General features: G+C 48.6%; 1 protein-coding gene across 13 annotated transcripts in view; it reads left to right on the top strand.

Moving 5' to 3' along the window:
- The window catches only part of LOC147448570 (uncharacterized), a 294,875-nt gene that overhangs the window by 91,363 nt on the left and 175,633 nt on the right, over positions 1-27,879 (top strand). The window lies entirely within an intron of this gene.

Below are 27,879 nucleotides of genomic sequence, written 5' to 3'. Positions count from 1 at the left end.
AATGAGAGAGTGCAATGATCACAATCAAAGTGAATGGACACTGTGCGTGAAAGTGTATGAGACTGAGAGATAGAGAGAGAAGAGAGATACGACACCAGCGACGTTGTAAAACCCTCCTCCAAAGGCCCCACTCTCGTCGGCGAGAGTGGTCTACTATTGATTGCACAAACTGGTACAAATTGAATGCATGTGACTGATGCAAGTCTAGGCTATGTCGGCGATGACGACAGTGATGACGAAACCGACCTAAGGGCTGAAATCTGCAATCTTTTATCTGCTGTCCAAAAACGCTATGGGCTGAAATCTGAGGGGTCCTTCTACTGTTGTCCAAAAACGCTAATGGCTGAATTTTGTTGCGGCAAAAAAACGTTGATTTGGCTTGTTGAGAACGCTGATTTCCTGCTGGTCTTTATGGCTGAAAACTGCACTTCATGTAGGCTGAAAACTGATGGTCTTATGGTCGAAACTGAGGTTGCTTCATTGCTGAAAAACGCCAAGTACTGAGAGTCTGCTGAGCAATGATGTCCAAAAACGCTAGGCTTGCTTGTTGGAGAAAACGCTAGGTTGATGGGTTCTTCTTGCTTGGAGGGGGAACCACCAAGGGGGTCTTGCTTGAGAAGTTGCCTGTTGAGCCGTGTAGCTCCTGCTGCCTCTTCTGCCAATTAGTGCTAGTCTAGGTTTGCTTATATACAAACTTACTCAATTTGCCCTACCTACTTTTCAACAAAAGTCACTTAAAAATAATAAGTGAAAAATGTCAAAAATAGGTAAAATAGGCTAAATGCACTCGAAAACTCCCCTGAAAGATTCTGATGGGAATGCTTATGATCATGCTGTGTGCAACCAGAGGATATGCATCTACACTAAGTGACTGGGCATGCACGGTCTACGAATAGACTCACAAAAGTGCCAGATCACTTCTAATCTAGACTGACTGGACTGACTGAACCCTTGTCGTGTTGTAGCTTTTCCACGGACACATAGGGTTGGATGTGTCATGTGTCAATTCTATTAGCTCCATTCTCACTATAGGAGATGCATGATACGGTGCGTGGCATTGATGGTGCCTCTTGTCCAGGGGATGACGGATTGACCCGCCAATTTTTCCTGGTACATTGGGATTTGATTTGTCACTCTATTGCGAGGCTTGCAACATATTTTTGATACAGGGGAGATGCCTCTTGCCATTTCATCTTGGCTAGTATCTCTTATACCAACTTATATACGCCAGTGGCACCTGATTACTCTCATGTCTTTTGTGTACAAGATTCTAGCCCGTATGATTGCTGCTCAATTGCGACCATTTATGCCTGATCTCATTCATGCTTCACAGAGTGGTTTTGTTTAGGACAGATGCATCCCGGACAACATTCTCACTTTTTATGAGGCTTTGCAGTGCGCACAGCGTGTGAGTAGACGGTGGCTCTAATACTTTTTGACTTCGAGAAGGCCTATGATCGTGTGGATTGGGGTTTTCTAGAAGGCGCTACAGAGGATGGGTTTTTCTACACGATGGATTACGGGGGTTTCTTCCTTATTTAGATTTTCTTATAGTGCAGTTGCTATCAATGGTCGTATTGGTCGCTGGTTTCACCTCTCGAGATCTGTGCGACAGGGATGTCCTTTGGCTCCTTACTTTTTCTTGTTCTTTGCGGAGGCTGTCTTTATACTTGCGTGGTAGGACTCCTTCATTGCACGGTCTTCACATGCCAGTGCAAGGGGAACCAAATTTATTGGATTAGGAGAACACAGATGATACCTTGGTTTGCTCTCAATATGCACCTCATTTGATGGATAGATTGCGGGATGCTCTTACTATTTTTTGCATTGCTAGAGGAGCTCTTATCAATTGGAATAAATCGTTTGGTTTTCTAATTGGTGTTGATGAAGCTCCACAATGGGTGTGCAGAATGGGTTTACTTGGTTAGCTCCTGGACAGTCATTCTGTTACTTGGGCTTTCAGGTTGGCATTGATGTATCGCCGGAACAACAATTTGAGCCAGTTCTACAGTCAGTTAGGAGGAAGCTTTGTCATTGGTCGTGTATGCATCTCTCTCTTGCGGGCAAAGCCTTGATTGTGAACCAGGTTCTCCTAGCAACTGTTTGGCACACCGCTTCTTGCTGGACTATGCATTTTGGGGTATTCATTCGGTTTCGGCGTTTTGTGTGCAACTATTTGTGGGGAGGTTCGGATGGCATGCACGAGAGAGAGAGAGAGAGAGAGAGAGAGAGAGAGAGAGAGAGAGAGAGAGAGAGAGAGAGAGAGAGAGAGAGAGAGAGAGAGAGAGCGACCCCGCGCCTTTTCCCTTGCTGCTTAGCCTGCCTGCGCTTTCGAATTTCCATTGCTGCTCAGCCCGCCTGCTCCTTTCCCTTGCTCACCTTGTCCACGGCCACACCAGCCCTATTGCTGCAGTGTTTTTGAGTGAAGTCCGCTGCCTAAGGAGATTCAACAGAAAGTTGTCCGGTCCACATTTTGTCTCTTCAAGGAGATTCAGCAGCAGCAGGTTGCCCCGCTTGCAGTTTGCCTCTTCACAAAGGTTCAGCAGCAGGTGTCCTTGCGTTGCTCCTGCCTCGTTTTTCTTTTCTATCGACAGCCATTCTTCCATCGCCTTGTTAGCCATTTGCCCTCGCAGCCCCGCTATGGTACGTGTTGCTTCCATCACAGTTGATTGGCTCCTCCTGCCAGCTCGGTCGGTACTTGGATCCCCATGTGAGATTGGCTGCGTCGATGGCCTCAATGCAGAGGCCCACTTCATTTGGCTTCGCCTAGAGCTCTCACATGCCGAGGTTATTTACATTGCTTCTTTGTTATTTCACTCCCACAGCCTCTAGATTTACCATGACAAAGCAGGAGGAGGATGGGATCGGGGAGTCACTGTATGCATGCTTGATGGAGGGGATCATGGAATACTCCACACTTGGAGAAGTCTTTCTTGTGGGGGGTTTCAACGCTCGGACATGCTGACGTCAGTGTTTGATCTATGATTTTGAGGACCCGGAGGTCCTCCGCATCAGAGAGGCTTATGACACTACGAGGACTTTGTCACGATTGTGACTATGTTTCAGTATTACATCTACTCCTAGTTTCAGATACGCAAAGTGCCATGCCAAGGAGGACCCCTACGCTTGGATGGTCACGACCTTTCGCTCAAGAGACATGCCTCTTCGCCAAAAGCCACACTCCTTCGATGACTGGTCACACCCCTTCGCTCTACGGCTACGACTCTTCGTCCAATGGTTTCAGCTCTTCGCCGAAAGGATGTGTCTTTGCGTCTAAAGTCATGTCTTGTCACCATGAGACGCGTCTTTTCATTTATGTCTCTTCGTCTCCTATATAAGGAGCCTATTGTACTCAATTTTAAAGCATTCATTCAATCAATCAAACACACATTCAGTCTCTTGAGTCTCATTTTGATCTTAAGTATGAAGTTTTAAGTCTTAATTATAGGATTAGCACCACTAATCCTCACTGTGGTATCAGAGCAAAATTTTTTCCCGGGACGCGAAGGTTGTGAGCCTCTCACCCTTGCTTCTACACTATCTCTTTCCCAGAGTTGCATGGAAGCAGAAGAAAGATGGTACATACGACCATATGAGGTAACTTGAATTTTATCACTCCAATTCTATATGCAAGACATAAGAGAGATGTGTGTGTGTGGTGTACCCGGAACCCCACGTACAACTATGTTTGCTGTGATTCTTGGTGTGGGCGTATTTGAGTTCCTATGACTTCTCGTGAGGTCTTTCTGTAACAGACTTGGACGCTCCAAGTCGAGAACCTACCGCGACACCACAAGAACTCACTTCAAAACAGTTCACAATTTACAATTGATTCGACACTGGCCTAGCGGAGTTCCGTGCCTAGAGATGTTGGCACCAAAGACTGGTGCCCTTTCCGTATTTTTTTTTATATTAATCTGCAACTCAAAGTACACAGGAGTGGTTGGGACTCACTCTCAGACTCTTGTGTCCAGATGCTCTGAGAAGTGAGAGCCCAAACCACTAATAAATAGGTTTACAAAGGATGCCAAAATCTGAGCCCCAAAATCTTCAAAATCAAAAGCTTTTAAACAAAGCAAAAGAACTCTCTCTCTCTCTCTCTCTCTCTCTCTCTCTCTCTCTCAAATTGCGTAGGCAAAATAAAGCAAAAGCTGTCCACCCAAAGCTACTTTTCTGCTGTCGTAAAATCCGCCGCAAAACACGGGCTTCCGTACAGCAGGCCACGTCAGCTAGTTCCGTACAACAAGCCACGTCAGCAATGCGTCGTACCTGCCCCGTCAGCATTTTCCACTGGGGTTTGTCCATGCCTAGGGGTAGTGTGTGTGTGTGTGCAAAGGACATGTCACCAGTTTGTGACATACCCCCCTCTTTGAAAGCATTGTAATCACCCTCGATTACACCTGCAAAACAGACGGTTGTCTTAGCAGACACTGACTGTTAGTACCGACACACTAGGAACACACATCTAGCACATGTACCAATCGACAGTCACATCACACGACATCATAGGACATCACTGGAGATCACATGACAAATCACATTCAATGTTCATTCGGATCTCAGACCATGATTTATCGGCAATGCAATTAGCAATCGCATCTAGATCCACTCAGGACCTCATAGTGCCCGATTGACTAGTCCCTGTTGCAACCATGTCTATCGAGATCATTCAGACCAAAATGCTGCAATCATTTCGTCTATTAGTTCTTGCACTTAAACAAGTCAAGAACAAATCAGTTTCATATTATCCGGAATTCCATTTTCTAAAGTTATGCAACAGAATACCGTCAGCTCTCAGTATCCCTGAAGCTCAAAGAGACATCAGTGACTCTAGTATTCAAAAGTCGAGGCATCTGGTGACAAAGGAGCTTAGGAGCGGAGTAATTCCCCTCTTGTGCAAACCCACTGCACCAGATATCCGGCCAAGCTGAATTCGGGGTTCCATTTGGAATAGACTATGCTAAACCAAAAGCTTCAAGGTAAAGATTCACAATCTGAGGAGTATCTGCTAGGTCCTCCTCCTCCATCCACTTCGCATCCAATGCGGGATAGTTCTTGAATTTAACCGAGAACCGCCTTCTCACTTTACCCTTATTCTTTCTCTCCTTATGTGCCAATATCTGTTCTGGAACAAGGATCTCCTCATTCTCTTCCACTTCGGGTTGCTCATCAGGCTCCCCATCTTTAGGCACATCGCCTTTAAAAGGCTTCAAGAGACTCACATGAAAAGCGGAAGGAGACGTCATTTATCTTTTCAGAGATCAGGAAAGGTCCGTAGTATCGCATACTAAGATTTGGAAAAAGCCTCTCCTTTCCTTTTTTCTTTCTTAGGCGTGCCTTCTCAAAACGTAAGAGCACCCAATCATTCTCCTTCAATTGCAAATCGCATCGATGGCGATCTATTGCCTTTTTCTGTCTTTCTTGAGATTTCTGCAAAGCCTCACAGACCTTGGCAAAAGCCGTATCCAAGTCGCGCGTGTACTCATCGGCTTCAAAAATCTTATCTTTCGTGCTTAGGAAGGGTGGAACCTTTGGAGCACCCTCAGTAATCTCAAATGGCGCCTTCCCCGTCGAAGAGTGTACCATGTTGTTGTAGGCAAATTCCACCAGAGGTAAGTACTTTTCCCATTGAGTCTTCTGGGGTCCCTCTTGGAGACAATCGTCTCGGGCATGCCATGCAATCTGAAAATCTGGGCCACAAACAATCTCGCTAAGTGATCCGGCTTGACCGTTTTCTTCACTAGAATGAAATGAGCTTGCTTGCTAAATCTGTCAATAACAGTCCAGATACCATCGTGACCACTCTGTGTTCTCGGGAGATCAAAAATGAAATCCATTGCAATACTTTCCCAGGGGCGGATGGGTATGGGTAAAGGCTGTAACAATCCCTTTGCTTTATGCCTGTCAAAATTGACCTTCTGGCATACCAAGCAACTACACACAAACTCGTCCACATCCTTTTTGAGTCACGGTCCAAAGAAGTATCTCTCTACCCCTTTCAAGGTGGTAGCAATGCCGCGGTGACCCGTAAAAGGCAGACAATGGCATATGGTCATAACCTTTTCCCTCAACGGCTGTGTAACGCACAACATGGTTTTCCTCATCAAGTAGCCATCCCGAATGGAATATCCCGCTACTGTCTCCCCATCCTGTATCCGTGTGAAATGTCTGCAAAATCTGTATTTGTGGCATACTGATCGACATATCCTCGAAGCTCCTATGACGTATTGCGGAAATAGCCAGAACCAACGGCTTCCGAGACAAAGCATCTGCCACCAAATTCTTCTGTCCCTGCACATGGATGATCTGGAAGTGAAACTGTGACAAGATGTTCGCCCACCGCATCTGCTTTTTTGATAGCTGCTTCTGTGTGACAAGAAGTAGCGTAAACTCTGATGGTATGTAAAAACAGTAAAATCCGCTCCGAGTAGGTAATGTCGCCACTGAGTAAGAGCATGGATAACTTCCAAAAGCTCTTTCTCATAAATCTGTGCTGTCGATTCCGGCCTTGAGAACAATCGGGTCTCGTAGGCAATGACATGGCCTTCTTGCATTAAGACCGCACCCAGACTACGACCACAAGCATCACAATTTACTTCAAATGACTTCTGCAAGTCTGGCAAAGTCAAAACTGGTCCCATAGTCAATTTCTCTTTCAAAGTCCCCACGAGAAAAGGACTCCTTTTTGTGTCAAGATATGCAAAGGGGAAGCAACCTCTGCAAACTTTCTAATGAACCCCCTGTAGTACGAACACAAACCCAAGAAGCTTCTAACTTCATGGACATTCTTGAAATCGGGCCAATCACAGATAATCTTTATCTTGGCCGGGTCATCTGCACTCCCGTTGCTGGGACAATGTCACATGTGTCCCAAAAAGTGTATCTCTGGTAGGAAAAATTCATTTTCTTTGCATTAATCACCAACTTGTGATCTCGTAATGCCTGAAAGACCTGAAGCAGATGTTCTCTATGTTCTGCTTCATCCTTGGAGAAAACAATGATGTCGTCAAAGAAAGTGCCAAAAAATAGTCTATACTCTCGAAAAATCTTGTCCATCATCCGCTTAAATGTCGCAGGAGCATTGGTTAGGCCAAAAGGCATCACCAAAAACTTAAATAACCCAAAAGTCGTCCGAATCCACTTTTCAAGTCGATCCTGCTAAAGCACGAGGATCCTTGAACTCTGTCAAGTATATCATTGATTCTAGGAATCGGAATTGTGCTCTTGATGGTGATTTTGTTGAGAGCTCTATAATTGATGCACATTCTGCAAGATCTGTCTTTCTTCAAAACCAACAGCACTAGAGAGCAGTACGGTGAAGTACTAGGCTGGACAAGACCCTTTTCCAAGAGATCTTTCACTTGGTTCATAATTTCTTCGTTCTGGGGTCAGCTCACACGGTAAGGTGGCCGGTTTGGTGGTGTGCTTCCAAGTATCAGATCAATGGTATGATCTTCAAGACGAGCGGGTGGTAACTCGCCTGGCAGGCCCTCTGAGAAGCAATCTCCATGAGTGTGGAGAAAATCTTGGCGTTCTTTATCAAGTTCAGACATATTTGTCCTATCCTCATTATTCAACTCTTGCAGAAAGATCAAGTAAAGAAACATATTGGATTTCATTAATTTTGAAATGGCCGAAGCCGATACAATAGGGACAGACTCGCCCTTAAGTTTTACATCAAGTACAATGGTTCTGCCCTTCTCTGTAGTTAAAGTCAATTTTCTTGCCCGATAGTCGACCACGGCGTTGTTCTTGTGGTACCACGGAATTCCCAAGAGAACATCACAACCTTCCAAAGGAATTATGTAGAAGTCCTCATGCCCAGAATACCACTGACAATGCAACCGAAGTTTGTTAATGACAGGTGTTATGGCTACGTCCCTGCTGGGTGCCGCTAGAACTCCCTCTGCTAGTGGTCCCATCCGATCGGGTGTGATCTAGAGCCGCATTGCCAATTCGGGTGAAATAAAGTTGGTCTTGGCTCCTCCATCAAAGAAGATCAAGGCTTCTTGGTCTCTTACTTTGTCCCAAGCTCTACAAAGTTCTATACTCTCATCCATCGTGTTGGGATCAATACCCACGCAACCTTGAACCAGTCCTGTTTTCATCTTGCCTTTTTGTCCACGTTCCTCAGCTGCTCTCGTACTCTCATGCCTTTCATCATCCTTGTCGTTCTGTTCTTTCGATGCCTTTTTAGGGCACTTCGCGGAGATATGCCAATTTCTCCGCATCCAAAGCACTTCCCCTCCTTGATGTAGAGAGCTCTCTTTCGAGGAGTGAGTTTGGGTCGTGTATCCTTTTCTTTATTTTTTGGGTTGCTCTTCCTCTTTCTACTTTCATTTGTCGAAGTCTGTTCGGCCCTTTGCGTCATGATTTCATCTGTGGGGTAGGTCAAACTGCCTGAGTGAATGGCTAAACCCCGTTTCGCATGACTCATCAACTCCCTCCTGAATGGAAGCTGACTTTTGTTCTAAGCAGTGATCTCGGATCTCTGTAGGAAGACCCAAGGTAAACCGCTCAATGTGTTCTTTGAACGATATCTTCTTAAATGAAGAGGCGGATAGAAAAGAGCTCCAGAATCTCTCGCAATAAGCGGTCCACTCTATCCTTCTTGGTCATCCGAACATGGTTCCAAGCAGTCCGTATGTCGCGTTCATACTCTCGAGTCAACTAAGAAGAAATAAAAAGCCTTTTGAATTTCAGCCATTTAAATGGCGTTGTCTTATTTAATAGAAGCGTGGACCACCAAGTTCGAGCATTTCCCTTAAAGTAAGAGGCAGCCCTGCGAATCTTGGAGTGCTTTGAGTAACGCCCTCCTGAGAAAGCTACCTCAAACTGCTGTGTAAAAGACAAAGCCTTCGAAGCATCTCTATAACCAAAAAAAGTCTCAAATTTAATTGACTGTCCACCTTCCTTAAACTCTCGGGCTTTCTTGCTTTTATCTTCCAGAAAGTCATACTGGTTCGCTTTATAAAAATTCTTCTTCTTTGCGTAAAAGCTGCTTTCATCAGAGTCCGAACTATCTGAAGACGAGTCCTCTGAAGAGCCGTCAACCACGGGGCGAGATTTAGGTTTCTTTGCCTTTTTCTTGCCCTTTCCAAAGCTTTGCCTTTTGCCTTTTCTCTCTTCTTCGTTTGAGTCAGAGGAGCTAGAAGAACTCTGACGTGCTCAAGCGAGGTACATCAAGGGTACATGAGGGCTTTTGCATCCTTTATCTACACGCATCTCCCAGATATCATCCATTCTTTTGGCATCAGCCATTAGCTCCTTTCCACGCACTACCCACGTTGGACGTCTCCCCCCACCCACCCCCCGACGGGCCCCCAAGGACCGCGTGAATCGATGGTATGATGATGAGTGTAGAGAGTTATATTACATCCTATGAGCACAGAGGGCTTTGGCAGAGATCATAGATAGAGAGGAAGGGCAGATGATCGACGAAGACCCTTACACGCCGCAAGAAGCGAGCTTTCGAGGAGGCACAAGAGTTTGAGCTTTATCATCTACTCATGAGTATGGATAGTGTGACAACATGGCGTATCCCCAGAGAGTCTCGCCTGACTACACCCATTCAGGACCTACAGACATAGCATGATTATGCAGAGAGGCTCTGTGAGATTCCTCGACAGCCTCCGATCCCTGAGCTACGTGACCCTTGACCCACCAACTCACCTTCTTCACTGAAGATATGGTAGTGAGAGCTATTCGCCGACTTTAGCACCCTAGGTCTCCTGATCATACAGGGTTACAGAGTGATCATCTCATTTACGACACTATAGCCCCTCGGATTGCACTTGTTTTCAATCAAGCTATAGAGGAAGGCTTCTCAAAGGAGTGGACTAGACACACCATTGTGCCTATTCATAAGCGTGGGGAGACCCTGGTTTCAGGAACTTAGAGGACCATCATGATTGGGATGGCCAAACTCTTTGGAGTGGTACTTGAGATAAAGATCAGTTCTTATGTAGAGGGTTTGGGCTTGAGAGCTCAGACGGGTGTTCTCCACGATAGACCACATCTTCGTTTTGCTCTACCTCATTGATGGGGCAAAGGTGCGGAAGAAGAGACTATACTTCTGCTTTGTGGATTTCCGCAAAGCCCTTGATATTGTCCCTCGCGAGTGGCCTTTTCGATGTCTTTAGAGCTTGGGTTACGTCAGAGAGTATTTGCAAATTGGGCCATCTACGCTCTATATGAGCAGGTAATAGGGAGGGTACATTGCCATGGAGGTGTCTCAGATCCCATTGCTAGCCCCATTGTTGTGAAGAAAGGATTCCCTCTCTTTGTGGCTCTCGTCAGACTTTACATCGATGAGATCTCGGACTAGATACTATGAGTTGGTGGGGACGGTGCAGATGGGAATTGCAACGGAATTGAAATGGTGACAAGATCTAGACTTTACAGTTCCACAACTCTGTACTTTTTTCCTTGCTTTGATGTGTGCAACTTAGCACGAATGATGGTTACTTCTATTTCCTTAGAGAGAGAGAGAGAGAGAGAGAGAGAGAGAGAGAGAGAGAGAGAGAGAGAGAGAGAGAGAGAGAGAGAGAGAGAGAGAGAGAGAGAGAGAGAGAGAGAGAGAGCGAGAGAGAGAGAGAGAGAGAGAGAGAGAAATGAAATGAAATGTTATATTAACATCTTCAAAAGGCTAAAGTGACCTATGAGACCAGAAAGTTACAATATGGTGGATCTGATACAAAGTCAAAGTAACAAGATGACAGCAATGCCAAATGACAAAATAAAATACTATAGAATCATGAACAGCTAGGTGTGAACTAAGCAGCTAAACAGCTAGCTGGGATAGCTAGATCATAGGAGATCTAGCATCGGTCGCTAGCAAGTCTCATCAGTCTCCTCCATGGTCAGTAGTTTGACCGGGCATCGTGCATGCTGAGCCAAAGTGATTCGAATCCTCTGATGCAGCCGCTGTCGATGCTATGTAGTCCTCCGCAGTCGTGGGCATCTGGATCTCCCCAGCTCAGTCGCTCGGTCGATCAGTGTGCCTCTCGTGTGAGGCGAGCTCTGCTGTGGTAGTAACTCCTCCGGGTGTCCAGTGGAAGCTCTAAATAAGTCTGTGATCTGTCTCTGAGACTGGCTAGCCTCTCCTCTCATCAGGCGCTCTCTGTGTCTGCGCAGCTCGAGCAAAAACAAACCCAGGCATCTTTGATCCTCGTACCGCATGACTCTAGAGAATGGTCCAAAGCCCTCTCCGAACAAGCAATAGAAGCGGCCTCGTATCTCGTAGTAGACGAGGCAGTGGCATGTGTAGTGCAACTTGTTGCTTGCTAGCGCTAACCCCCCCCCCCCCCCTCTTTCGCTGTCCTCGCGCTCCCGCCCCGTCCCGCCACCCCCCCGCCCGCTGTCCCCTCGCCGCTGCCATTTGAACTGCCACCCCCCAGCCCGCCTTATCCGCTCCCCCCCCCCCCCCCCCCCCCCCCCCGCCCCCCACCTTCCTCTTTCCCGAAGTCTCCCTGCAATGGGCTCTGGCGGCATTGTTTCTTTGGACAGTGCTCCGCGCGCTCGGTTGTAGAGGTTTTTTCTCTGTTCGCTTCTTCGCCTTAGCAGTAGACACAGATGGAGGCTCCAGCTCCGCCATAGAGGGACTCGTCCGAAGCCCCCTCGCTCGACCCCGTTGAGCCCACCATTCGACTTGCTCTTTCACCGACAGAGCAAGCGAGCCTTGCCGCAGAGGTAGAGCGCTTGCAGGCGACTTCTGTCATGTGCAAGATTCTCGGCACCCGACGTAGCAGAGGAGAGCTGCGTGACCTTCTCCAGGCACGCCTTCTCCCAGAGGTGGGCAAGATCTTGGATGTACAGATACTTGGACGAGGTTACTATCAGATCGAGTTTGAGACCTCCGAGATGGCGTCAAGGTCATCGCCATGAGTCCACTCACCATCCGAGCAGCACGAGCCCACTTTCGACAGTGGAGACATGGTTTCGACCCTACCTCGGATGTTCTAGTAGAGGACGCAGACATCCCCATCTCTGTTTGCTTTCCGGGTTAGCTGAGGGAGTACTTACCACTTTTGTCCAGGATAGGCTCAGCCATTGGGACTGTCCTGGAGACACCTCGCACGGCAGCCTCAGTAGCTGCCAAGGTAGCTGACATTCCCTCAGTTCACGTTTTGGTTAGAGACACTCACACGCTCCCGAAGGCCATTCTTCTGCCTTGGGTGAGTGGGGGTTGGTTTAGACAGAGTGTGGAGTATTCGGGCCTCCCGAACCATTGCTTCATTTGTCGACAGATGGGCCATCTTGCGAAGGCCTGTCCATGGAGGAGACCTCGACCTACACCACAGACTCAGCCCAAGCCTGCAAGGGTTGGCCAGTAGCCACAGACAGAGACACAGCACACACACACAGAGCCACTCTCTGAGCCTGGGGCTCCAACGGAGGAGGGATGGCAGCAGGCTCGTGGTCGATGACGGCAAGGGCAACAGCTACAGCCTGGCACTCAGAGTGGTCCTCAGAGTGGTCCACGGGGAACCGATTCGGTTCTCTTGAGCAGGATGAGGTCCCTGCTCCAACCCCCACCCCAGCCTCACCCTCGACAGCCCCTCCCCCCCAAGAGTTCTCCCCCTCCTCATCATCCTCCCCCCTGCCTCCTGCTCCCGCTGCCTCTTCCCCCCGCCCCTCTACCTCTGCCACTCCCCCCCGCCCCTCTTCTCCACCGCTCCCCCCTGCTCCTTCTCCTCCCCCTCCCGCTCCAGTTCCACAGTCGACCCAGGGGGCAGGGCCCTCTCCGGTTGCTAGGAGATCTCTTGGCAGCGCCTTTGCCACGAGTCGCCTGGCGAGAGAGGGACAGCCTTTCTTGCGACCCCCTCTACAGGTACAGACGTCTCCCCTTGCAGCTATCCCTCGTGGTTTGATGAGCATTGACATCCGGCGTTGATGGGACTTCTTCGACTACGACTTTACTCGTTTTCTCGGCGACCTCTCAGCAAACCATGAGGCAGCCTGCTTCAGGGTCCATGTTCTGTTCCTTACAGCTAGGGGGACAGAGGCCTTGGACTCAACAGTTGGCTTCTCTTTTTTCTCTTTGCAGCAGGGACCAGACTGAGTGGACTCTCGACTCAATGTTGGGATGGTTGCACACACAGGTCCTAGAGTTTTCTCACCACATGGGAGAACTAGGAGTCACAGACATGCTTCAGACTTTGTGGCCATTGGCCAAGTTTGCGGTGACACCTCCAGATACAACAGGATGTAGACACATTGTGGTTTACTTCTTCGCTGATACACAGTGCTTGCCATGCTATGTACACATTCATGAGGACTCCTGGACAGAGGAGGTTGCTTTGAGTACGGCTCGCTCTGCTTGGGCTTGGGCCAGGCACTCGTTGTAGTCACGTCTATCTAGAGGACGCTCGGATGCGGATTACTCCCCATCCAAGCTAGCCTCGAAGATAGCCCGTTTAGCTGCTGCGGCAACATGTGTTCTCTCTCGCTCCCCATGAGGATCGTCTCATGGAACGTGCAGGGATTTAGTGGGCCCCAGTTTCAACGACAACGGGGCCGACTGCATTAGGAGCTTCAGCGCTGCCTTGTGGGAAGAGAGATTGATCTCCTTATGGTTCAGGAGCACCATCTGTGTGAGAGCCGCATTAGACGTTGTGGTCAGCTCTTGCGTGGACGATATGATACTTTTTGGTCAGCTGCTTTTGGAGCTGGAGGCATCCAGGGTGGGGTATGTATGACTATTGCGGACTCTTTGCAGCAAGCCATTGTGGGCAGAGGGATTATTGTGCCAGGCAGGGCTCAGTGGATTACTATGCAGGTTAAGGGTTGCTTGGTGGGCTTCCTGAACATCTATGCGCCCAATGTGGCGAGTGCTCGTGCAGAGTTTTGGTCACAGATTGTTGAGTCTTTGCCGCAGGTCGATCATTGGTGTGTAGGAGGCGACTTCAACATGTTGGAGGACCCTTCTGACAGGATTGGTGGCAGCCATGCTACTGTGCATGGGGTTGAGCTGGCAGCTTGGGAGAGGTTTTGTATGACTCTGAGGGTCTCGGATGTTTGGCAGCACTCTAGTTTTGTGAGGCCCCTAGACAGCCTTGCCTTCTCTCGTTCGGACCGCAGAGTGGGAGGAGTGAATCTATCGTGGATAGATCGCTTCTACACTAGTGACCGCTTCAGTGACTTGGGAGGGACAGGTTGCATTCTGGCAGGGACTTCCTTCTCGGACCATGCACCAGTGATCCTCACAGTGGCAGACAGGCAAAGGAGAGGGAGCACGATGCTTCACATCCCAGAGAGGGTCTTGTTGGACTCTGCACTCAGAGAGCGAGTAGAGGCTCTCTGGACATAGAGCTTGGACAGGCAGGATTCTCCTGTTGACAGAGTGGCCTCAGGACTAGCTTAGATTAGCCGTTTCCTTCTCCAGGACTCTTTGGCTCGTCGGGCTGCAGCGAGAGAGAAGGAGCAGCGCCTTAGACAGGCATTGCTTTGTTACATAGGATGTAGGAGCAGCATCCAGACAGTCCTTGGTTGGAGGAGCAGCTACAGCAGGCTCGACAGAAGCTTGTTAGCACAGAGGAGAGGCGACAAGAGTTTGCTTTCCACCGATAGACATCTCAATGGACACAGGTGGGCGATAGAGTGACTGGTGCTTTCTTTGAGGCAGTGGGACCTCGGCATTCGCATGCCGAGGTCAGTCAGTTGCGTAGGCCCGACGGGTCAGTTGCTTCTGAGCCCGAGGATATGCGTGTAGTTGCTACTGACTTTACCGTGAGTTACTGTCTACAGAGCCTCAGTCAGAGCGTCAGGATGCATGCAGGGAGTAGGTTTGGGCACAGATCCCTTGTCTTGTGACTGATGAGATGCGTCAGAGGCTTGAGCTGCCACTTCAGCTTGAGGAGCTGCACACGGCTCTTAGGGCCCTCCCCTGTGGTAGCTGTCCTGGTGAGGATGGGCTGACTCCCAGTTTTTTCTTGGAGTACTGGGACTTGCTTGGCCCAGATCTCTGTAGTGCTTTTCAGTACATTTTGCACACAGGAGTGATGCCTTATAGCATGATTGAGGGCTCGATCTACCTCATTCCCAAGGAGGGTGGCTCCTTGGATGAGATTCGACAGTGGCGCCCCATCATCATCCTCAACTCAGCCTACAAAATTCTTGCCAAGGCTCTGAGTTTGAGGATTCAGCCACTTCTAGAGAGCCTTATACATGGGACTCAGATAGGTTTTGTCAAGGAACGCAGTATCCTTGACAACATCTTTACTTTTTGGGAGGCTTCTGCCCTAGCACGGCTCCGTGGTGAGGACCTAGAGATTCTTCTTCTCGATTTTGAGAAGGCATACGACAGAGTCGACTGGGACTTTCTAGAGGGCACTCTACGCACGATGGTCTTCTCAGATGCTTGGATCAGAGGGGTGTCAGCTTTGTATAGACAGGCTCACAGTCAGGTACTTTTGGCAGGAGGTAGAGGTGATCGCTTCATGCTCACAGTTCGGTCAGACAGGGCTGTCCTCTTGCCCCCTTCCTCTTTCTGTTCTATGCGGAGGCGATGAGCAGGTTTTTGGTGTCGTAGCAGGTTGGTCGACGGGGCTTAGCACTCCCTATTCGGGGAGATGAGCTACTGGATGCTGAGTTTGCCGACAACTCAGCCTTGTACTTAGATGGCCAGGAGGCCAACCTTCACAGGTGTGAGCAGGCTCTGGAGACCTTCTCTTGTGCATCGGGCGCACTGATCAACTGGAGAAAGACAGTGGCTTTCTCGGTTGGTAGTGCTCCTGTGCCCGATTGGATGCCAGGAGAGGGTTTCAGGTGGATTCCCCCAGGGACTGCAGTTCGGTACTTGGGCTGTCAGGTTGGTTTGGACTTGTCTCCCGAGCAGCAGATTGCTCCTCTCCTCGTGTCTATCAGGAGGAAGTTGTTACACTGGAGCTCAACACGACTTTCTTTGGCTGGCAGAGTAGTAGTGGCCAACCAGGTGTTGTTATGTGGTACATCACTTCTTGCTAGATCTTCTCGAGTTCTTGTATCAGCCAGGTAGAGAGGCTGATCAGGAACTTCCTTTGGTCAGGACTTGACACTCAGATAGCCCTAGCCAAAGTGGCTTGGTAGGTCATCCCTCTTCCTTGTTCACAGGGAGGGCTTGGAATCATTGACCCAGCACAGCAGAGCTGAGCCCTTCTTGGGAAGTTCATAGTCAGAGGAATTCTTCCATGTGAGGAGCCCTGGAAGGAGTTCTTGCTATAGCGGCTTCATGCTAGGGTGCCTCAGGTTGGAGGCCCTTGGCGACCTTCGATCAGATGGATCTTCACAGAGATGCGCAGAGTTGGTTTGAGCAGGAGACTGGAGGACCGCTTCGCTGTGAGTTTGCTTCGATCTTGGGAGCTCTTGCGGCGAGGCCTAGAGCAGAGACAGCCTACTTGCACGGAGGAGCGCCTACGGCAGCCCCTTGTCTGGAACCCCATGGTTAGCACTCAGAGAGGCCACTTGGTTGGTAGTCGGCCTCATGTTTCCTGGGGTCCCATGGCAGCGGGTCCAGCGCGGGTCCAACGCGCTCTTTAGGTGACTGGTTAGAGTTCACAGACTTAACACAGGAGGTATAGGGTCTCCAGCTACAGGGCATGAGAGGGGCGCAGAGCATGTGCCAGGACATCTCAGAGGCAGTTCTAGGTTAGTGGCTCACGCCTCTCGAGCCAGTGGCACCCAGGTAGATGGGAGCCTTCACACGATTAGAGGTTCTCATCTCAATCAGAGCCTGCTTAGAGACTGTTCCATCCATTTTCTTTGAGCTTTAGGGTGGGGGATGCTTACAGCGAGTTGCAGTAGAGGCCCCGCTGGTGGCAGAGTGTTGTTTTCAGAGGATCCGAGTAGTGGGCATCTGTTGGAGGACTTGTGTCATCGATCCCGACCCAGCAGCTCTTGAGACTGGACACTGGAGGCTGTGGGCTTGGGAGTGCTGTCCACTGGCACGAGTACAGTGGGATCCTGGTGAGTGGCTCTAGAGGGACCCCTTCTCTTCTGTAGACCACCCAGGTGTCCTGTTCTTTCAGTACACTGTTCGACTGGGACGTCATATACTAGCAGCATAGAGAGAGGTCCGCCCCGTTGTAGCACCTGATTGGCAGGAGGAGGGTCTCACAGCTGAGTTCTTGGCAGCCTTCTGGAAGAGGTTGTGGGACTCCAGACAGCCGAGGCGAGTCACCTTGTTTTAGTGTCTAGTCGCACACAGAGCTACAAGAGTTGGGAACTGGCTAGTGCATAGTGCTCTCTCGGCCGCATGTGCAGCTTGTGACCATCTTGTGGAGAGTCAGTGTCACTGTCTTTGGGACTGTCCTTCGGCACAGCAGGTGTGGCTTCGAGTTCTTCGGCTGATGTCTGCTCTTTCCACAGCTCGACACTACACTTGGGGAGCAGTGGCTTGGTCCACCCTCATGGGCCCGGCACTTTAGTTTGAGCTATCTTCCACCAGCAGGATGATAGTGATGCAGGAGGGGCGACCTACACTCCAGCCTGTCTCACAGAGCTTACTCCACAGGAGTGGTGCAGTGAGAGAGAGGAGTGTTGGGAGCTCATCAGTGGCTTGACCCTCTGGTTCATCTGGCGGGCCCATTGCTTCCGCATCTTTGAGGCTCGCCCTGTGCCACCAGCACAGATTGTTCGCGATTTTTGGCTAGAGCTGATCCACACTCTCAAAGGACAGCTTGAGGGACTACAGGGCAGCTCCGATCGCATGCAAGAGCACAGAGAGACTTTCCTTCGACTTTGGCGTCCTGGGCCTTTCTACACCATGGTCCAGGGTGTACTCTGATGGCACTACCGACCACCTGTGTGGCTTTTCCCTTCCCCCATTTCTTGATTTAGCCCCATTGTACATATGCTGGTTTTTTCATTGGGAGAGTCTCCCACCATGGTTGTTGTAGCCCTCTCTTGAAGAGGTGGTTGTAGCCCTATGGGTAGTTTCAGTAACTAATAGAAGGATCTTTTTCTCGGAAAAAAAAAAAGAAACTGATGTTAAACTGCCTGAGCCTTATAATGATCGTTGCGACAAGCGCGTGCTGGACCAATGCCTATTCAAAATGGAGGTCTACTTAGAGAGTGAAAAAGTTCCACTTGCTAGCTCTCTGCTCCAAGGACACAACATTTCTTTGGTGGCAACAACGGGTTGCTGATGGTAAACACACGGCTTCTTGGGACAAATTCCGGCGTGCTATTCGCAAGGCGTTCGAACCTGCCATGCGGATTTTCATGCCCGGTCCTCTCTTCGCCGCCTGAGCCAGAAAGGTTCCTTCGCCGCGTACATCACAGAGTTTTGGAGATTAACTCTGGAGATAGAGAATCTCAGCCCCTTTGATAAACTACACAGTTTCATTGACGGGCTTGAACCAACCCTGAAGGACGATGTGCACAAATACAACCCTACCACCTTGGATGCTGCAATAGCCTATGGAGCGTCTTGGCGATAATCGGCACCCGCCTGCACCCTATACGGAAATTTTTTCCTAGTTATAGATCTTCAAACAACGCTCACTTTTCACAGCGCGATCGCAGAGAAAGCTTTAGCCAAAGTCAACAACATCAATCTCAGTTCAGACAGCAAGGCACAACACTTTATTCAACTTCAAGGTTTTATTCTCAAGATCGACAATCTCAAAGCAAATCTTCCTCAAATGTTCCTCCACTTGATTGTGGTAAAGGACGTGATTTTGCTCAAGATCGACATTCCAATACTCAGCAAGGCTCTTCGTCAAATGCTTTTTCGACTTCAAAGAAGGAAGGATTATGTACAATTTGTGGTGGTGACCATAGATGGTATCAATGTCCAAAGAGACCAAATCTGTCTAATTTGAAAAGAAATTTCAACGCGAAGCATCATCGAATTCTGAACAACCAGATTTTGCTAAGGATAAAGGAAAATCTGTGGTCAATACAATTCATGTCTCGACGGACACGACTATTCTTATGAAGCATGCTCAATGTGGTTCTTCACTTTTGGAGCCTCTTTCAAAGCAAGTTTTGAGCCTTCTTGGAACTCTTAATGGTCGTTCCATCAATGTTTTGTTGGACATCGGACGCTTGAATAATTTCCTCAATGCTCAAATAGTTCAACAACTTGGTTTACCAACTCAGAAGACATCTCATTTATATGATGTGGAATTAGCAGATGAATCAATTTTGACTTGTGATCAAACAGTTCAACAGTTGCAGTTCGGTATTCAAAATTATGCAGATCAACTGGGTTTTGAAGTCATGCCTCTATCTTATTACGACATGATTCTTGGTCAGCATTGGTTATGTCAATATGATCCAGCCATTAGCTTTTGAGGACATACTATCAATTTGTTCAAAGATGGACGTGAATTGATTTTACACGGGCTTTATCATGCGGAACGAGTGATTCAAACCTCACGTGTATAAGGCAAACGGCATGATACAATGGGAATATGATTTCCGATGCAGATGCAAAAACTATAATTGATGAATTTTTGAATTCATTAACTTCTTCTGAATCAATTGATGAAGAAAAAGATGATTTCAAGCAAGAAGTTTTTCCAAGTGATACTTCGTTACCAGACAAAGATAAGGACATAGCTGCAGATCATGAGTCAGAAGTTGATTTATGCTTTCTTTGATTGTTTGCTAGATGATGATATGCCAATTGCAAGTCATGAAGTGACAGTTTTTGAAGACGATTCTGAAGAATTTTGGGATTCATTATTGGAAGATGATTGCAGTCTCAATCCAAAATCCTCTCTAGTGATTAGCAAAGTTGAAGTTACCCTCTCTGAAGTATGTCTTGAGAAGATTTCCTCTTTACCATATATTTCACAATTACTGGAAGATTTTGAACCAGAAGTTTTACATCACATGAAGGATTTTGAAGATCAATCTCTTGTTGCAATCAACCTGATTAAGCGAGATTCTTCTAAAAAGTCTTTGAACAATGCAATGATATGGGATTTAGCAGTCAAAGGAAAAAGGTTTCGCTAGAAGCAAAGGTTAAAACCAAAGGTTTCAAATAACTAAAAGACTTAAGATTTTCAAAGATTCAATGCTTTTCGAAAATCTATCAACATCAGAAATCATTGCTCTAATCAAGACTCTCATTTTAAATGGGAGGAAATTTCACGATTGTGACTATGTTGCAGTATTACATCCACTCCTAGTTGCAGATACGCAAAGTGCCATGCCAAGGAGGACCACTACGCTTGCATGGTCACGACCTATCGCTTAAGAGACATGCCTCTTCGCCAAAAGCCACACTCCTTTGAGGGACTGGTCACACCCCTTTGCTCTACAATTGCGACTCTTCGTCCAATGGTTCCAGCTCTTCGCCGAAAGGATATGTCTTTGCGTCTAAAGTCATGTCTCTTCACCATGAGACACTTCTTTTCATTTATGTCTCTTCGTCTTCTATACAAGGAGCCTATTGTACTTAGTTCTAAAGCATTCATTCAATCAATCAAACACACATTCAATCTATTGAGTCTCAGTTTGATCTTAAGTACGAAGTTTTAAGTCTTAATTATAGGATTAGAACCACTCATCCTCACAGACTTAAGCAGACACCGCTCCTCCCACTGTCGATGGACACCATCAATCAGATTAGGCTCCCAACACTGTCTCGTTACTTATAACGGGATGGTGCAATGGCCGGCATTAGGAAGGTTGACATGTATGCCACACAGAGTTACAAATGGGTGGGCGGAGGTACAGTGGATTACAACATAGGGCCTTGAGAGGTCGCAAACATGCTTAGCTCTTTCACCATTCCGCCCATACGCATTGGAGCTGACCACACATACTTCTCTCTTTCTTTTATGGGCGATGCCATCTCTCAGACAATTGCTACATCCACTCCACACAATACCATTCAATTCACTCATGCGCTAGCCCCCATATGCTCAAGCGAGGTACATCGAGGGTACATGACGGATTTTTCAGCCTTTATCTGCACGCATCTCCCAGATATCATCCATTCTTTTGGCATCAGCCATTAGCTCCTTTCCACGCACTACCCACGTTGGACGTCTCCCCCCACCCACCCCCCGACGGGCCCCCAAGGACCCCCGACGAACCCCGTGAATCGATGGTACGATGATGAAAGAGTTATATTACATCGTATGAGCACAGAGGGCTTTGGCGGAGATCATAGATAGAGAGGAAGGGCAGATGACCGATGAAGACCCTTACACGCCGCAAGAGGCGAGCTTTCGAGGAGGCACAAGAGCTTGAGCTTTATCATCTACTCATGAGTATGGATAGTGTGACAACATGGCGTATCCTCAGAGAGTCTCGCCTGACTACACCCATTCAGGACCTACAGACATAGCATGATTATGCAGAGAGGCTCTATGAGATTCCTTGACAGCCTCCGACCCTTGAGCTACGTGACCCATGACCCACCAACTCACCTTCTTCACTGAAGATATGGTAGTGAGAGCTATTCGCCGACTTTAGCACCGTAGGTCTCTTTATCATACAGGGTTACACCTCATTTACGACACTATAGCCCCTCGGATTGCACTTGTTTTCAATCAAGCTATAGAGGAAGGCTTCTCAAAGGAGTGGACTAGACACACCATTGTGCCTATTCATAAGCGTGGGGAGACCCTGGTTTCAGGAACTTAGAGGACCATCATGATTGGGATGGCCAAACTCTTTGGAGCGGTACTTGAGACAAAGCTCAGTTCTTATGTAGAGGGTTCGGGCTTGAGAGCTCAGACGGGTGATCTCCACCATAGACCACATCTTCGTTTTGCTCTACCTCATTGATGGGGCAAAGGTGTAGAAGAAGAGACTATACTTCTGCTTTGTGGATTTTTGCAAAGCCCTTGATATTGTCCCTTGCGACTGGCCTTTTCGATGTCATTAGATCTTGGGTTACGTCAGAGAGTATTTGCAAATTGGGCCATCTACGCTCTATATGAGCAGGTAATAGGGAGGGTTTGAAATGCCTCGTGTGAGAGATATGCATTATTAATATGGAGCAATCGCTTAGTGGGAAGCGGGGTATCTGCATCCAATGCCTCAGTATGGATCAAGAGCCAAAGCGGAAAATGAGCAGATAGAGTAAAGGAGCGATCAATCCTCAAATCACATGCAAACATATCATATTGCGGGGAGCCCATTACTTACCACCAATCTAATCATGCTCTATATTCAGAGCGAGCATTTTGAGCAAAAGTGTAGCCTCTCTCCGAAGAGTGAGTACTAGCCCACAGATCCAAAACACCTGTGCCACTGACCATAGCATCCCATGAAGAACGTTCCAAATTTAACATATGCGAATGGCCAGTTGTATTGTTCGTGTTTGCTGGCGCATTATTAAAATCCGCACACCAAAAAGCCTGTAACGCTAGGGATATTTTACCAAATCTTGCCAAAGACGAGATCTTTGTGCCGAGGTAGTTTAAGCATAAATACCAGCAAATTCCCCCTCCAACACACACACACACACACACACACACACACACACACACACACACACACACACACACACACACACACACACACACACACACACACACACGTTTCGCAGCAACACGAAACTGCACGAGCTTGGCTCGTTGGGAGTGCCTGGGCCAAAACCAGCAAATTGCGCTTCTGGTTTGCGCTCAATCGACCATAGTATGAGGCGTTCCATCTCTTTCTCTCTCTCCTCAAAAGCTATGTCTGCCATCATTGTCGTTGGAAGCCTTAAGTTCATACTCAAGACCACCCCAAAACTCAATTTTTTGAGCCCTTGAGGCACAAAGGGTGGGTCTCACACCCCACATCCTCAAGATGTCCCATGCAGGGTAGTTGGCTGTCTCCCACACTCCCAAGCCTTGAGGAAGCCTTGACGGCAAGCAATTTAACCTTCGGCAAGAGAAGTTGAATTTCAAAGCAATTGAATTTGGCAAGGGGAATTAAATTCAGCAAGGGTATTTGGATCCCAAAGCTTGGCCTTTCCGCATCGGCAAGCAATCCAAGAGGGGTGGCACGGCTTCAAAGCCTCCAAGGTTTGGATATGAAACCCTCTAAGCTTCACTCGTTTGACAGTGATGCCCTCATGTCAAACTGATGGTCAAAGTGAATGAGTTAGCCGGGTGCTAGAGGATATGCTATGAGCATACGTTAGCAGAAATCCATGAGATTGGGAAGATTATCTCCTTATTCTGGAATTTGCTTATAATAGTGCAAAGCAAGTTACTACTCGATTTAGTCCTTTCATACGGTTTTCAACTTAGGTCACCGGTTACGGTAGGTTGGCTATTGAGAAAAGCTAGCAAGTCAAGGACTTTATCCAAGATCATATGGGTATGCTGAAAAATTGCTTGTCAAAATGTTCGACAAGCATAGGAAAGATACAAGAAGTATGCTGATGTGAAACGTTGGCAAGTCACTTTCACGGAAGGTGAAGAGGTATTCTTATGTGTTCCAAAGCATTCAGAAAGCGTGAAACTGGTCCTACACCTCAGTTATCTCCTAGATATTGTGGCCCATTCAAAATACTCAAGCGAGCTGGCAATATGACCTATAAACTTTCTTTACCTCCGCACTCTCGTATTCATCCGGTTTTCCATGTAAGTCGTTTACATAAATGCTTGCGTAGGGACATATACAAAGGGCCCTGTGCAGGCCGTGACTCGGCCCTTGGCCTCACATTACTGCCCCCTTGTGGAAGCGTTTTTGTCCTTGAAAAAATGAAAGGGAATTTTCCTTTTTTTTCCGAGAAAAAGATCCTTCCATTAGTTACTAAAACTGCCCATAGGGCTACAACCACCTCTACTAGAGAGGGCTACATCGAAGACAAGGGGAGACTCTTCCAGTGAGAAAACAAAATATGTACAATGGAGTCTAAATCACAAGATGGGAGGGGGGAAAAGCCACACAGGTGGATGGTAGTGCCATTTGGGTGTACCCTGACCATGGTGAAGAAGGGCCCAAGACGACAAAGTCGCAGGAAACCCTCTCTACGCTCCTGCATGCGGTTGGAGCTGCCTTGAAGTCTCTCGAACTGGCCCCTGGGGGTATGGACCAACTCCAGCCAAAAGTCACGCACAATCTCTTCCAGTGGGACAAGGCAAGCCTCGAAGATGCGGAAACAACGGGCCCGCCAAATGAACAAGAGTTTCAGGCCACAAACGAGCTCCCAACACACCTCTCTCTCACTGATCTACTCCTGGGGGGTAGCTTTGTAGCAGGCTGAAGTGTAGGTCGACCCCCATGGATCACTATCATCGTACTGGTGGATTATAGCTCAAACTGTAGCGCCGGGCCCGTGACGGTGGACCAGGCAGCAGCACCCCAAGTGTACTATCACACTGTGAAAAGAGCTGTCATTAGCCGAAGAACCCAAAGCCAAACCTGCTGTGCCATGGGGCAGTCCCACAGACAATGACGTTGACTCTCCAAAGGATTGTCGCAAACTGCACAGGCTGCCGAAAGGCCACTATGTACCAGCCAGCTCCCCCCTCCCTGCTGTAGCTCTATGTGCAACTAGCCACCGAAACAAAGCGACTCGCCTCGACTGTCTGGAGTCCCACAACCGCACCCAAAAGCATGACAAGAACTCAGTTGAGACCCTCTTCCTGTCAATGAAGTGCTGCAGCAGGACGAGCCTCTCTCCGTGCTGCCAATATGTGACGCCACAGACGAACAATATACTGAAAGGAAGGGATCCCAGGGTGGTTGGCAGAAGAGAACGGGTCCCTCCAAAACCACTCTCTAGGGTCCCACTGCACTCGTGACAGAGGGAAGCTCTCCCAAGCCCAAAGTCTCCAGTGGCCTATCTCAAGATCTGCTGGGTCATGATCTGTGACACAAGTCCTCCCATAGATGCCTACTACTCGTATCCTCTGAAAACAACACTTTGCAACCTGTGGAGCCTCTACTGAGACTCTGTGTAGTCGACCCTCGCCTTGGATCTCGAAGAACATGGAGGGTACGGACTCTGAGCATGCGCGAATTGCAATGAGGACCTCCACTCGTGTGAAGGCCCCCATCCATCTGGGAGTTGCAATCTCTAGAGGAGTGAGCCACTCCCCTAGTAAAGCCTCTGTGATGTCCTGGCACATGCTCTGCACCCTCCTCATGCCCTGTAGCTGGATGCTCTGTACTTCCTCTCGCAAACCTGAAAACTGAAGCCAGTCGCCTAGAGTGCGTGCTGGACCCTTTGACATGGGACGCAAGAAACATGAGGCCTACTACCAACGAAGTGGCCTCTCTGAGTGCTAACCATGGGGTTCCAAACAAGGGGCTGTCTCAAGAGCTCCTCCGTGCAAGTGGGCTGGTGCTACTCCAAGCCACTCCGCAGTTGCTCCCAAGAGCAAAGCATGCTCGTAGAAAATCGATCCTCCAGTCTCCTACTCAGACCAACTCTGCACATCTCTGTAAAGATCCACCTGATGGAAGGGCTCCAAGTGTCTCCTGCATGAGGCACTCGAGCTCTAAGCCGCTGAATCAACAACTCCTCCTAGGGCTCCTCCCTGTAAGCAGTCCTCTGACAACAGACTTCCCAAGAAGGGATCTGCTCTGCTGTGCTGGGTCTATCATCCCCAACCTCCGCTGAGAATATGGTAGAGTGATGACCTGCCAGGCTACTCTGGCCCGGGCTAACTGAGTGTCACGCCTTGACCAAAGAAAATTCCTGATCAGCCTCTCTAACTAGCTGATACAGGAGCTCGAGAAGATCCAGCAAGATGTAATGTACCACATAGTAGCCAACAACACCTGGTTGGCCACTACAACTCTGCCTGCCAAAGAGAGCCGTACCGAACTCCAATGTAGCAACTTCCTCCTGATGGACAAGAGGAGGGGAGCAGTTTGGTGCACAGGAGACAAGTCCCGGGCAACTTGACAACCCAAGTAGCGAACTGCAGTCCCTGGGGGAATCCATCTGAAACCCTCACTTGGCGACCAAGCAGGTGTAGCACTGCCAACCGAGAAAGCAACTGTCTTTCTCCAGTTGATCGATGCACCTGATGAACAACAAAACACCTCAAAAGCCTGCTCGCACCTGTGCAGATTGGCCCCTTGGCCCTCCAAGTACAAGGCTGAGTCGTCAACAAACTCAGCATCAAGAAGCTCATCTGCCCTAATAGGGAGCTCAAGACCATGCAGGCCAACCTTCTGAGAAGTCAAGAATGTGCTCATTGCCTCAGCATAGAACAAAAAGAGGAAGGGGGCAAGAGGGAAACCCTGTCTGACCGAACTCGTGAGCAAGAAGCACTCCCCACGTCCCCCTGCGAAGAGCACCTGACTGTGCATACGCCTGTAGAGAGCTGACATACCTCTGATCCAAGCATCTGTGAAACCCAGCTTGCGTAGAGTGCCCTCCAAGAAGTCCCAGTCAACTCTGTCGTAGGCCTTCTCAAAGTCAAGAAGGAGAACCACCAAATCCTCTCCTCGGAGATGCGCAAGGGCTTACGCATCCCAAAAAGTGAAGATGTTGTCAAGGATACTACGCTCCTTCACAAAACCTGTCTGAGTCCCATGTATAATGCTCTCTAAAAGTGGCTGGATCCTCAAAGTGGCTGTATCCTCAAACTCAGAGCCTTTGCTAGAATTTTGTAGGATGAGTTGAGGATGGTAATGGGTCGCCACTGTCGAATCTCATCCAAGGATCCACCCTCCATGGGGATCAGGTAGATCAAACTCTCACTCATGCATTCAGGCATCTTGCCAGTGTGCAAAACGTACCGAAAAGCGTTGCAAAGATTTGAACTAAGCAAGTCCCAGTACTCCAAGAAAAAACTGGGGGTCAAACCATCCTCCCCTTGACAACTACCACGGGGGAATGCTAGGGCCTCATGGAGCTTCTCTAGGTGGAGGGGAAGCTCAAGTCTTTGTCGTATCTCCTCGGTAACAAGGCAAGGCATCTGTGCCCAAACTTGCTCCCTGCGTGCATCCTGGCTCTCTGACTGAGTCTCAACTGACAACAGATCGCGGTAGAAGTCAGGAGCAACTGCACGCATATCCTGGGGCTCTGAAGCAACTGATCCGTCTGGTCTCCTCAATTGACTAACACTGGTGTATGCATGGCGTGGCCCCACTGTCTCAAAAAACTCCCTAGTAACTCGGTCACCCAGTTGATTACTTTGCAGGTTCAGGGTTGCCTCATGGGTTTCCTGAACATATATGCGCCCAATGTGGCAAGTTCACGAGGAGAGTTTTGGTCTCATGTTGTTGAGTCTTTGCCGCATGCAGATCAGTGGTGTGTTGGGGGGGGACTTCAACATGTTGGAGGACCGCTCTGACAAGATCGGAGGTGGCCATGCTATGGTGCACGGGTCTGAGCTGGCATCTTGGGAGCAACTATGTATGACTATGAGGGTTTCTAATGTTTGGCAGCACTCAGGTTTTGTAAAACTCCCAAACATCTTGTCTTTCTCTTACTCTGATCACAGGGTAGGAGGAGTGAATCTATCTAGGATAGATCGCTTCTACGCCAATGACCACATTTGTGACATGGGGAGATCTGTCTGCATCCTTGCAGGGACTACTTTTTCCAACCATACGACGGTGATTCTCACAGTGACAGATAGTGCAATGCTACGCATCCCCAAGCGGATCTTGCTGGATCCAACGCTTAGAGAGCGGGTGGAGGCACTTTGGACTGAGAGTCTGGACACGCAAGACTCCCTTGCAGGTAGAGTGGCCTCTGGACTGGCAGAGCTTAGTCACTTCTTCCTTAAGGAGTCTGCAACTCGTATGGCTGCAGCTAGGGAGGATGAGAAACGTCTTCGAGGGGGCATTGCTTCCTTACAGAGGATGCAGGAGCAGCATCCAGACAGTCCATGGTTGAGGAGCAGATGCAACAGACCAGACAGGAGTGGACTAGCATTGGGAAGCGGTGCCATGAGTTCCCCTTCCATCGAGAGGCATCTCAGTGACCTACGGCCTTGGCCACAACGGAAGCTGCAATGCGCGGTGATTCTA

The sequence above is a fragment of the Adiantum capillus-veneris genome, chromosome 10 (assembly GCF_014529385.1).
Source record: "Adiantum capillus-veneris isolate H3 chromosome 10, ASM1452938v2, whole genome shotgun sequence".
NCBI classification, from domain to species: Eukaryota; Viridiplantae; Streptophyta; class Polypodiopsida; order Polypodiales; family Pteridaceae; genus Adiantum; species Adiantum capillus-veneris.
This window is presented reverse-complemented; position numbering and strand designations above follow the sequence as displayed.